This window comes from Drosophila innubila (genome assembly GCF_004354385.1).
Source record: "Drosophila innubila isolate TH190305 chromosome 2R unlocalized genomic scaffold, UK_Dinn_1.0 1_C_2R, whole genome shotgun sequence".
NCBI lineage: Eukaryota > Metazoa > Arthropoda > Insecta > Diptera > Drosophilidae > Drosophila > Drosophila innubila.
In genome coordinates, this window is record NW_022995374.1 from 9726184 (window position 1) to 9739171 (window position 12988).

General features: G+C 37.9%; 1 protein-coding gene and 1 long non-coding RNA gene across 10 annotated transcripts in view; one reads left to right on the forward strand and one right to left on the reverse strand.

Moving 5' to 3' along the window:
* The window catches only part of LOC117783102 (protein muscleblind), a 126345-nt gene that overhangs the window by 87237 nt on the left and 26120 nt on the right, over positions 1 to 12988 (reverse strand). The window lies entirely within an intron of this gene.
* LOC117783104 lies at positions 2803 to 3334 on the forward strand. The gene is made up of 2 exons (XR_004617351.1): positions 2803 to 2910; positions 3010 to 3334. It is a non-coding gene; the product is annotated as an uncharacterized LOC117783104 (long non-coding RNA).

Consider the following 12988-nt stretch of genomic DNA (forward strand, 5'->3'; position numbering starts at 1 on the left):
CTTTTCTAAGGCTTGCTTTACATGCTAACCTTATTTGCTAATTAACTCTAAAATAAGCTAATCATTTAATTTACAGCTGTCACTTTCCATTGCCACAAATCCACTCAACGAAATTCACAGCAGCCGCTACACTAAGCGAAAAAATAAGCAAAAAAGAAGCCTGAATCAGCCTCTACCATTTCGCATCCATAGATTTAAGCCAAACTTTTTAATTAAAAACTTTTTTGCTGAACTCCATTTCGTTTTCATTTTGCTTCACGTTTTCGCGCGTTTTTCGTGATTTTTCCCTTTGGTGTTTCCACGCAACATTTTTTGTGCCTTTATTGTATTTATTTTTTATGCGTCTTTTGGCTGGCGCCTGTCTGACGTTGCCGTTTGGGTCTGTTGGGGGTTTCCCCGCTGCAATCGTTCTTGCCACCAAAGCATTTGCCTTTGGGGAGCGACCGCAAAGAGCACAAACTTATTATTATTGTTGTTGCTGTTGCTGTCGTTGTTTCTGCTGCTGCTGCTGCTGTGGTGGCAACAATTAAAAGTACGCTACTGGTGTGGGCGTGGCAAGAGCATCAGCACTTAATGTCACATTTCATTAGCCGCCCAAAAGCAGCAGAAAAACAAAAAAAAAAATGTTTAACTGCCATGATTGCTGTTGTTGTCAAAGTTGTACAAAAAAGAAAAAGTGCTGCGAGTATTTTTGTGGCTAATAAAGAAAATGTGTTGCATACCTTGCAGAGGGAAATAATAATGAAAACGAAAACTAAGCGTGAAATCGTTCAAGTCGAACAATGTTTACTAAATGCAATGATAATTGCAAATTTTCGGCTAAAGTAATTATAAAGATAAAATAATGATCAAACGAAAATATGCGGCATGGACATCGGTTCAGTTTTGACTCAGTTATGGTAATAGAAAATCTTAAAAGATGCGGAAAACAGACAACGAAAAACTTTATAAAGAAATGCAAAATTAAATTACTCGCTAATTAGGCACAAATCCATCAGAATTAACCACAATTAACTAAACTTTGTTGCAACAAAATATTCTTGAGTTTGCCATCCTTGCGGCCTTGCTACTGTACAGACAGGCTTCCTGTACATCCTCGCTTCATTTCAATTATTCAATTTTACACCTTGAGGCATTTCGCACCGAGTATAAGAAAAACCACGCACACACACCACACACACATATAACCGAGCAGCAAGAAATGCCACCAAATTTGGCATCCCAGTGCTGGAAGTTGAAAGAATCCTCCTTCATCTTGTACTCCGCTTCATCCCCATCAACCTTCATCTTCGCGTTCTCATTCTCGTTCCCGTTCTTGCGCTTGTCGCATTAATCGCACGCGGCAAAAGGACCAAGTTTTTCCCCTTTCTTTCACTCTTCAATTCCACAGCTTAGTTGCAAAAATACCGAAAGAATGGAGCTAGCTTGAGGTATACAGAGAATGAGAGCTACTGAGCATCTGGAATTTACAGCAAGGCTAAATGAAAAATTGCAGAATACTTCACGGCGCTTAAAGCAAATGGCGGACAGCAGCCAGGAGCCAGTAGCTGGTAGCCAAGAGTATTTCCTTCAATTGCGATAAGTCCTGGCCAAAGTAAAAACTGTAGCCACTCTGTAGCCTGCATTAAGCGTGTCTGCCTTTCGCTGTTGTGGGCGTGACTCTGTGGTAAATACAACACCCAAAAGCACCTAATGACAATTGGAATCTCGAAGCGTAATGCGCTTAATGCGATATATATATATTATTTTTTTGTGTGCTGTTGTGGATTTTGGAATGCATTTAAATGGGAATATTTGAGATTTGAGCAAGTGATACAATCCCAAGTATGAAAAGAGTAAGACTGCAAACAATTTCGGGCGCATTTTCAACATAAGACCTTCAAGACAAAGACTTAAAGGAAAAAAACCAAGTTTATAGAAAAGGAAGGTAATTAAGGATTTTATTCTTCTTACTAAAAACATATCTTTGTCATACGATTATTTTTATATCTATAAATTTTTATATGGATTAAAAAAAAAACGATCAAATAAATTGAATAAACAATAATTGACATGCATAAGAAAATTCATAAATTACCAAAAGCCATTAAAAATATTTATAAATACAAATGCCAAATACGTGTCTCTATTACGGCTGCCAATTACACATGAAAATTATTTCAAACTGTCGACACAAAATGTATCTATACACAAAATACGCAATAAAGCAAAATAAAACCTACAAATTGTCGAGTTGTCGTTGTGCCCCAACCCTTTCTCTTTGTGGCACCGAGCCAAGAAATTTGACTTTAGAAAACTATAATTTGACACGAATTTATTCTATAAAATATTTCTTCTTGTAATCGAGTACTATTTGACGTAGTTTTTCGCCTGCATCTTTATTCGAGTCTAACGAAAAAGAAATACTGTCATGTTTTGATGACGCAAATGAATACCCTCACTAGGGGAATTTGTTGTTTGAATTTCAAAAGTATTAAGTTAGGTAAAACTGTACAGTGTAATGGCTCACATAGTTGATGATCAAATTAAAATACCCTTTGCAAAATGAGCATAAAGTATTGCAACTGCAATGGCCTTAAAATGAAATTAGGCAACATTTAACTGAGCGTGCCAAATGTTTATAAACTAAACAGACACGCCGCAAATATGTAAATGCAATGTAAGCATTTTATAATTGAATTTCACAGGCGGATGCTGTTTTGTTTTGCTTTGTTTCATTCGGTTCGGTTCTGATCGACTTATAATTTAGTACGCATAAAATCAGTGGCAAGAACTGCACAACAATTAAATAAATGGATTTTTGCGAAATGTGCATGTGAAAATTTTAAATGATTGCGCTATGCGAAATTAACTCATTATAAAATTAATTAAACAATTGATTGGAGCCGCACAACGCCAACAAATGTGACTGTAATTGCAAATTCTATGTACCACAGCATATCTCCCTCTCTCTCTCTCTCTCTCTATATATATCTCTTGCACTCACTCACTATCTCTTTTACTCGCTAGCTTGTCGATAACCAACGGAAATTGCACTCAACATAGGCCTAAAGCAGGACAAACAGGAGGATGTGTGGATGTGTTTGCAATCAGTTTTCAGTTCCCAAATCGCCAGCAGCAAAACCGAACAGCAAACGATGCGATAGCAACAACAACAACAACAACAATATCAACAACAACACAGCAAATGCGTAATGCGTTTGTGGCAGAGTCGAGAATGGATGTGTGCGAGAGGCGTGGCAAAAAATATATATACACAATAATAGAATCAATTTGTAGTAAACCACATGAGACACATGAAAAACGCAATAAAAATGAACAGCAGTCGCCTCAATTTTCTCTGTATGTTGCTGCCGAATGCTTTGTGGTCGCTTTTGGGGCAACCGCAAAAGAGCTTTAAATTATTGCATACTTTAGGACACAGCTCACTGGAGAGTTGTTTTTTTGCCCCCCTTTAAAGAGCTGCATTCCTTTTTTTTTTTTTTATAAATTTAATAAATGCAAATACAATGAAAATATCACAAATATTTTCATGCAAAATAGCCAAAAAGTCTGTTGAGTAGACAGTAAACAGACAGGGGCTTTTATTTAATCAATCTAGAATTTTAAATTTGCATTAAATAATAAATTATTATTTAACATTTTCTCAACTCTTTTCATCTGTAACGAAAATAGGTAACGAAAAAAAAAATGTCTCTAGACTATGCACATGAAAATGTCATTTACATTTATTTTGCAAACACAATATGCGCAAAATGTAGCAACAAATGTCGCTTAATTGTTGACACTGTCTGTCAGCCTGAAGAACATTTACGAGTCCTCGCTACTGAAAATATAAAACCTAGTAGAAATTTTACATAACACCAAATGTTGCCTTGTTTGGTTCATTCCGTATTTTTCTGTGGCCTGATATCTGTTTAAAAAGTAAAACTCCGCTCTGGTTGTTACATTTAAAACTCTAAAAATGCCACCAATAGCAGCAAAAAGTCGTTTGCATAGACGTAAATTAAGTTTGTGTGTGTATGTTTATGAGATGTGTGTGTTAAGTATTCAACTTGCATACAAAGTATTGTGATAGACTTGAAAAAAGCCTACTCAAAAATATTAACCAATACAAACTAAATAGTTAATCTAATATTTAATTTTATGATGGTTTCATTGTAGTGCAACATTTTGCTTTTTAAATTCATTAACTAATTTAAGTATTGTGTTAAATGTCTGCCATTGTCGAGCATATCCTTGACGCTGTTTGCTTACAGGGTATGAATTAATTGTGCTGGAAGCAAAACGCGTTGCTCAATTGTCTTGTGCCTTTGCCACCTGTCGCAAAGTGTGGTAAAGTTGAGTAAAAATAATGGAAAACAGTGTGAAGAGCAATGCGAAACGAAACGAAACGAATCAAGGCAACTTTTATGATTGTTATTGTTGTTGCGTCTGCCGTTGTAAAGTACACTTACATACACACACACACACACATTGTATCTGCGCAATCCTTTGTCTATAATTTTCATTTTGTCAGCGCATTTAGTAACTTAATTAGCATTTTTATAAATCTTTTTTATTTTGCTTAGCCAATTTCTTGTGGAACTTTTGTTGATGTCAAAAAGTGACAGCTTTTAGTTGTTGTTCTTGTCACGGCTTTTAATTAAGTGTAAATTAATATAATGCGACAAATTTAAAGTCATAAAGTGGGAAGGATTTTAGAAGGAAACCTAGTAATATACGCAGAATACCTAGCATACAAGTAAATGCTTTTATTTGCAATATTAATATTCAGTTTCTTTAGTTCTATGGCAACTCACATTCAAAATTGAGTTCTTTTCAATGACATTTCTAAGCTGCAATTAAAGGGGACACTTGGTGCATATTTCATTACAATTTGTTTCAAATTTGCGTGCAATTTATTTAATTATTTTAACAATAATTTAAGCTGCTTGCTGCGCTATTTGAAGCTTGTTAACATGACTTGACAAGACACATACAAAAAGATACGACACATACACACACACACAAACAATTTTGTTGTCTCATACAAGCAGAAGACACATCCCTTCACTCCTCTCCTGACAGAAATGTCCTTAGAGAACGACAGTCTGACACTTGTCTGAGCTGGCGGCTGCTGTGTCTGTCCTGTGTTTGTTTTGTTTTGTTGTTGCTGCTGTTGTTGTTGTTGTTGTTGCTGGCATTGCATAAATGCCTTTTAAGTCGCTTTAATCTCCTTACATTTCAAGTTGTTTGCTTTTACTGCATAATTAATTAGTGAAAATAGCAAAGCAAAAATAAAAGTGATGCAAAGATGCGAGAGAAGCTAGAGAAACCAAACTTGGCAGCTTTTGACGAGTGCTGCAAAGTGTTGCATTGCCTGTTTACATTCACCCAGAGTCTGAAAGGACTTACACACACACATATACACACACACAACGAGTGTCTTTTATTTTTGCTTTACCCTTTCTGCCCTGCTCTATTATTAGTTTTGTTGTTCACACTTGCCAACCTAAAATCCTGCCGTCTCTCCCCCCTTTGCCACTCGTCAAGACTTGTTTCAACTTCTTTTAGCTGATTATTTTAATGAAGCATCTTTGCCAGCTGTCAAGTATTGCCAACTCTGCCGCTTATAGCCGATGTGGCGTATGCGTGATATATTGTCAAAGGTGGCATAGTGCAAGGCACTTGTGGCATGCTACTTACGAATTACATGATGTGTAAACAGCTGAAGTGAACTTAACATACCTGCAAGCAGAAGAAAGAGAAAGTACTTTTAATTAAGTGCTGAAATAGTTGAATTTAATGCAGTTAAAAAGCTTTAAAAAAAAGTAAAAAAAAAGATATTCGTAAGAGTTTGCATATGTTTTCAGCATCAAGTTCACTTTCGACTCGATTAGCTGCTTAGCATATCAGCGAATATCCCTAATGACCCACAGAATGCAGAAACTATGAGCTGACTCTTATTTTATAAGCACCTCGACACTTCCCCTTTCTGTAATCTCGACTTAATTTACTGCCATTCGTTAGGCAACCTTAATCTAAGCCCAAATGACAAAGCAGCTCATCTTAGTCTCTGTTTCTCTTGCTCCTGCGCTTACTTTTCTGTCTATTTCTATTTTTCCATTGACTTCTCTGCTGCTGTCATCAGCATCAAAGCAACTTGGCTGCATTTTGCACTTGGACTTGGGAGCAACCTCAACTCTGGTTCAAGCGCACTTAATGTGCAACTCAGCACCACACAATCTCCATCTCCATCTCACTCTTAGCCTTACTTCCTCTCTCTGTCTCTCTCTCCCTCTGTCAGTCTGTGGTAATCTGGGCCAAAGCTTTCGCGCACTTTAAAATGTAACAAGAAAATTGGTAATTGCTGCAGGTCACACGCCGCTGCTGTCGACAACGACTTGCAACACGCCACAGACACAGTTGCCCCTCGCACATACATAAAAGGACCGCAGCAGCCGCAACAACATCTTTGGGGCCATTAACGACAGCAGCTTTGGCAACAACAACAACAACAACAGCAACAATGCTTAGAACTTTAGCTTTGCGAGTTACTCGTACATTAATGTCAATTCTCTGCCACGTTGCATACTTTCGGGCGCCATTTAAAGTTACCCAACTTTTGCCCCGCCCAGGTGTCAATCATCAAATTTGATATGCCCCATTGCCACGCCCCTCGGCCCCCCCTTATGCTCCCCAGGCAGCCGCACAATAACGCTCCAATTCAAATCACAACAGGCACTTGAGAAAACTTGCCAAACTTACACAACTGTCATAAAATAAAAAATGAAATCTCATGGCTTCTAAAGCCACAAGAGTAGCTCGACTAATAGAATACCCTGCATGTCGAATAAAAAATAATAAAATTAAAAGAATACCTTTAAATCAAAATTAAAGTTGCTCTGAAAGGATTAACAATATTTACGACAAATATTTATGTTGATATCTAAATATTAAAAAAATGCAGACAGTAAGTTCTGGTTTTCGTCTATCCTTATATATGCAAAATTGTTACTGCAAGCAGACGCTTATAAAGAACCAAGATACCAAGTTCAACATTCAACTGCTCAGCATTAAGATACAATGAGTGCGAAAAGATTCAACAAAAAACTTTTGGGCACACTTTAAAACCCATTTCGAAGGCCACAAAATGCCAATTGGCAGCACAGCGGCATTGTCTTAATGTGCCCGCCAGCAAGTTAAGAAGAAAAAGAAAAAAAGAATGCCAAGAAAAAGGAACTTCAGAACCAAAAAGTACTTTAAATTCAAGTGAGACGAGCATGTTGTCGGTCAGGGAAAGGGAGAATGTCGAATGGAATCACAGTTCTCAGTTTGAACATGGCTGCATTTGGTTTTTATGCGCCCAATTCAACTGGCAGTAATTTAGTTTGATGGGCGTGTCACAGACGCCGCCCATTGCCCCAAAGGCAATAACAGAACTTCGTCACATGTTGCATCTGCCATTCAACACTGCCCGATTTAGATCTCCTCCTTATACATTTATTGGCCAACGTAATTTTCGCAGCTAGTTGGGGATTATGTTCAGTTTGAACTCCCGTCGAGTTTTATGTGTTTGTAATTAGTTTTTCAACGCGCGCAAGGAGAAATGGAAAAACAACGAAAGTTGTGAAAAGTGGGGAGGGTCGAGAGTCGGAAATGAAATTGCTTGCAATCATTTTTCAAAATAGTAAATGGAATATTTCCAAATTTGGAATTAGCGTCAGAGATAATAATAAACAACAGCGGGCGACGTTTGAGAATGGCTTCAACGAAGAAATTTGTGGGGCGTTTTAGCCAAAACAGATAGGTATGTGGAAGGGGGAGGGAAGGCAAGGAAAAGAGAGGGGGCTTAATCGCTTTTTGGGGTTGGCCATTTACAAAACGCGCGTTAAGCAATTTCGCCGAGTTTGTTGGTTTTTGAGCTCTGAATTATTTAAATGAATTTGAACGACTTAAAGCTGTTAATGTTAATGTCTAAGGCATAACCAGAAATAAGTATTTAGAACTAATGAATTGAGATTATCATAAAAAATAAATTAAATTAAAATTGCAGTGAAGTTAAAATTAATTAAAGTATGAAGAAATTAATTAAACCTTCGAACTAAAGCTCTCTTGACTTTTAAATATGCATACATTTAAATTTCAAACGAATTTCATATCTTTTAATAAAGTTTAACAAATTTCACGTCCTGTTTATTTACTGTCCGTAAGGAATAGATAAATAAAATGCATTTAAGTGAATGAAAATTATGAAAAGAATTCAGAAGTCAATACTAAAATCTTATTAAAATTATATATAAATTAGACATTTAGACGTTAAATTTCAAACGAATTTTTTATCTTTAATAAAGTTTAACAAATATCACACACTGTTTAGTTAATGTCCATAAGGATAAGATAAATAAATTTAATTTAAATGAATAAAAATTATGAAATTAATTCAGAATTCAATACTAAAAGCTTTTTAAAATTAAATACAAATTCTTATATGTACATTTTAATTTAAGCATTAAATTTCAAACGAACTTCATATCTTTAATAAAGCTTAACAAATTTCACACACTGTTTAGTTTCTGTCCGTAAGGAATAGATAAATAAATGTTATTTAAGTGAAAAATAATGAAATTAATTCAGCATTCAATACTAAAATCTTTTTAAAATTAAATACGAATTCGTGTATGTACATTTTCATTTCCCAAAAATTTCAAAACAAATCAAGTTTAACGAATTTCACACTCTGTTACAAGCTTTATGTGCTTATTTCTAATATAATTATTTGCATTATATATACGATTAAGCGCCTCTCAATGAAGCTTAGCAGCTTCGTAACTCTGCTTAAAGTTGATACACAGCAGGAAAACACACATGTACTCGTATAATCATCATCATTAAATGACATTATGTAAATAAAACCGAAGTGGGAAACGCAGCCTCGCAGATTTAGCCAACTTTTCAATAGAACTTCAAGGCAACCAAAAATGTCGCCAAGTAAGGGAAGCGAATGTGAAGGACGAAGGACGAAGGAGACGCCTAATAAACTTCGGCGTGCCCATAAAGATGCGCTGACAATTCCCGCAAGGCAGCAACAGAACAGTTTCTGGGTGAAGGGAAGTGTTATCAGAGGGATATTGGTTAAGGCAAGCCAAAGAAAAACTGCTGGGTTACGCATACGCCATGTGTGCGCGATACGAGAAGAGCTTCCGCAAAAGGACTAAGCAAATGCAAAATTAGAAGCAGATCGCAGCTGACAACAAGCAAGACAATGGAGAGAGGAAAGCAGATGGGAGAAGTGGAGACAGAGAAGGGAGAGCATCGGTTGGACAGTTTCATTTCGTTGACACTTTTGTCGTTGTTTTTTTTTTTTGGGCGGCAAAGACAAAGCAGCCGCCTCTTAAATGCCTCGCTGCGCGCAATGAATTTGTTATGAATTTATGTAGCGTTCGTAGGGGGCGTGGCAGGCAAATGAAAGTAATAAGTTCCATGTGGCTGCCTCCTTCATTTGCAGCAGCGAGTTGGCAGCCAACAAACGTGCGACAAACGGCAATGATTATGCGCCGAATAAGACAACAGGCTGCCTCATGCCGCATGCCACAGTCAAGGCAGAGGGCGCAGGTTAACTCCAATTTGCCAGGCACATAATGCCGACAATGCTGACAATGTCGTTTGTACCAAAAAAAAAAACAAGAGGAAAAGAGAGAAACCTCCTTAGGGGGTAGCGAGCACTGGGCGCGAAAAACATTTTCTATTTGGCATTGCTTTCGTTTTCAATTTGGCTGCCGCCGGTTTTCATGTTTCCTATCCTCCGCATCAACATTGTCATTCTCATTCTCATTCTCATCCCCATTGTCTTTGCCTTTGCCTGTGTCTTTGTATTTGAACTTGCCTGCAGGCGTTTCTTCAGCTGCTTTGGCCAATGTTGGTAACTGAGTAGAGACTGTAAGCCGAGCCGAGGGAAGGAGAGCAGCAGCGCTGTGCTTTTCTCAGCTTTCCGTGAAAAACAATAAATATTAAAATAAAATTTGTTATGCGAGACAGGCAGACACGCTAGATGAACGCCAAAAGCAGGTGGCAGGTGGCAAGGGCGAGGGCAAGGGAGGACAAATGTCGCTGGGTCGTCTTTCTGGTAAACGCTTTAAGCGGACTGACAGTAATTTTACATGTAATTTGAATGCCATTTCTGTTATAAATGGATGGACAGAGAGACAGACTGGGGAGCTGGCAGTTAGAGTAGGTGGAAGACATTATAGGACAGTTAAAATTGTTAAAAGATTTGATGGGTTTAGCTACTTAAACTGTATAATAACCTAGCATATAGACTTGAGATCCACACACCAAATAAAACTCTACACTTCAATATATTTCAACATAATATAATTAAAATTCATTGCATACTATTTGGGGCAAATTAGAACTAATTTATTTATTATATTATTATCTACATAGATTTTAGAATGTAAATTATAATAAATGGAAAAATAAAAGAATTTGCTTATAAATAAAATGCAAACATCTCGAGGCTTGTAATCTTTTATGAAGCTGCTCAATTACAGACCAAGTGACGCCTTCAATAGTTCAAGTTATACAAAAATTGTTTGCACAGCGTCGACACGCAAACTCAGATACTTAGAAAACAGATACTTGAGCTTTAGATACAGGGAGAGAAACTGACTGGGACGCTGTTTATAATTTTATCAACTTGTATAAATATGACAAATCGCTTTATGACTTCTCACGCAGAGAACGGGCCGCAACGGATGGCGCCATGCTGATATGGAAACCCGCAGCTGGCCAGGAAAGATGACAGCCAGAGGCAACTGAAGCAACAGACACGCAAGAAATGCTGTACATACAACTAAAATAATCAAGAAAAATGTTTTGTACTAAATCAGCAGAGTTGCAGGGACACGAAAAGCAACACCGGTGAAGAAAAAGTGAGTAAAACAGAGAAAAAACAGATAGATAGAGAGAGGGAGAGAGAGAGAGAGAGAGTGAGAGAGACTGAAAGAGAGAGGGCCAAAGGTTGCCAAGTCGAGTGTGCATTCGTATTATGGCAGCAAGGAAATGAAAACCGCAGGCGACACTGACGACGACGACGACGTCACTCCATGGCCACTTCCTTAGCGTCTTTTTAGCTGGCTGACACTTTTTTCTCTTTACGTATTGCTGTTCTGTTTCTTTTTTTTCTACTTGGCTACGGGCACAAAGTTATGTTCTCTGTACGTCGTTGTCTCTGTGGCTGCAACACGCGGCGTATACGCAACGTCAACGCGTAGCTTATGCGCTTTTCCGCTTTTCCGCTTTTCTGGTCCAACACGCGAATTCCGACAGCTGCAGCTGTCGAGTGGAAATTGTGAAGCACATTTGCTTGATATTATCGGTGCGCTTTATGTTTGTTTTTTCATTCTACCCTCGCCATTTTAACCTTCTCTCTCTCAAGTAATTTACGTAATTATTCTTGCCTCTTCTTTTGTTGTAACATAGTCTGTGTGTGTCTTCTTAAATTGAGCATTTAATTTGTTGTTCAAATATTTGAGGCAAACTTAATTAGCGGCCACAAGAAAAGCGCGGACACAATGAAATACGTTGGGTATGGAAAACTCAGCAGGAGCAAGAATTTAATTCATTTCACTCTTTCTTTTAATCTATTTTTAAATTTATTTTCGATTAAGCAAAAGCAGCTATTATTCCATCTTTATCTTTTACACACATATCCATTGGAATCATCCAATTTAGTTTTAGCCTTTCATTTAGAGTTCTACTACGTAATGTTCTGCAAAATTGCCATGACTACAGTTACAGTTACAGTTACGTTTACAGATACGAGTTACATTTAATGTCTTGATAATTCTGGCAAGGCAAGTCACCTGCAGAATTCACACCCTCTACAAAATCCGCTCCCTTGTCGACTGTAACATAATTTTGTCACTAATCCGGGTAATAAGATTGTTTAATTTTGCGCTAAACTTAACGTATACTTTGCATTCTTCTTCTTTTTTCTTCTTTTTTTGTATTTTGGCAACAGCTTTGTTGTCGTCTTTCTTAGCTGTTTGCAGTTATTTTGCTGCCGTGGCACGTTCTTTGCTACGTATAATGTATATGTGTTTGCTTAGCTGCCCCATCCAGCAGTTTCGGTATCTGCCTCCCTCATCAGGACGAGGGCGTCGGCAATGGCGAGGGCTGATCTATGCAAATTGTGGCACACCTGCCGTGAAGCAGCATCCAACTAGAGTTGGGGGTCTCATGTGGCATTGGCATACATTACCCCCTGGTAAATGTTACAATCTAGTTGTTTCGCTCTATGAGTGTGTGTCCGGGCTTTCCCCAGAGCAAGCCATTCCAATTTCTGTTCGCAGTCTCTTGGCAAAGCCTCTGTAAAATGCTTTATTTGCACAAAGCTTGCGCGCCAGGATCCGCATTCACATCCCCATCCACACTTTACTTTCTCGTGTATATGTTTGCATCATTTCGTTTGATTTTGTGCTCTGCGACTGCTGTGACTGCTGCTCCTTCTGCTGTATCATCTCATCTCTTCTCTTCCCTACTACTTTTTTACTGTAGCTACTACTACAGCCAGGCAGGCTGCTACTTTTTTTTATAGATTGCCGACGCCAGAGTTGCTTGCCCGTCTGCATCGTCTTTTGCCTTTTGTGTGATAATAAATTTGCTTTGGTCTAAGGCAACAACTGGGGGATTGCAGCTTCAGTTCCTTTGCACAAAGACCCAATCCCTACTCCCATTACCCTTCACTCCATCTCATTTGCCCCAACTACGTTTGTCTGCTGCCTTTTGCTGCCTTTCATTTTCTGGCCGTGCCTTTTTCTTTTCTTTCTCATTTTTGGTATTTTTATGCAAACAATGCTCGAGTGTATGCAAATATTTGAGTTTTAAGTGTGTTTGCCACCCATGCACACACTCACACACGAACACACACCCAGCACACACACACTCTCCGACATCTATTGAGCAAAATTAAAAACCGACACAAATGAAGCAAAAGGATGTG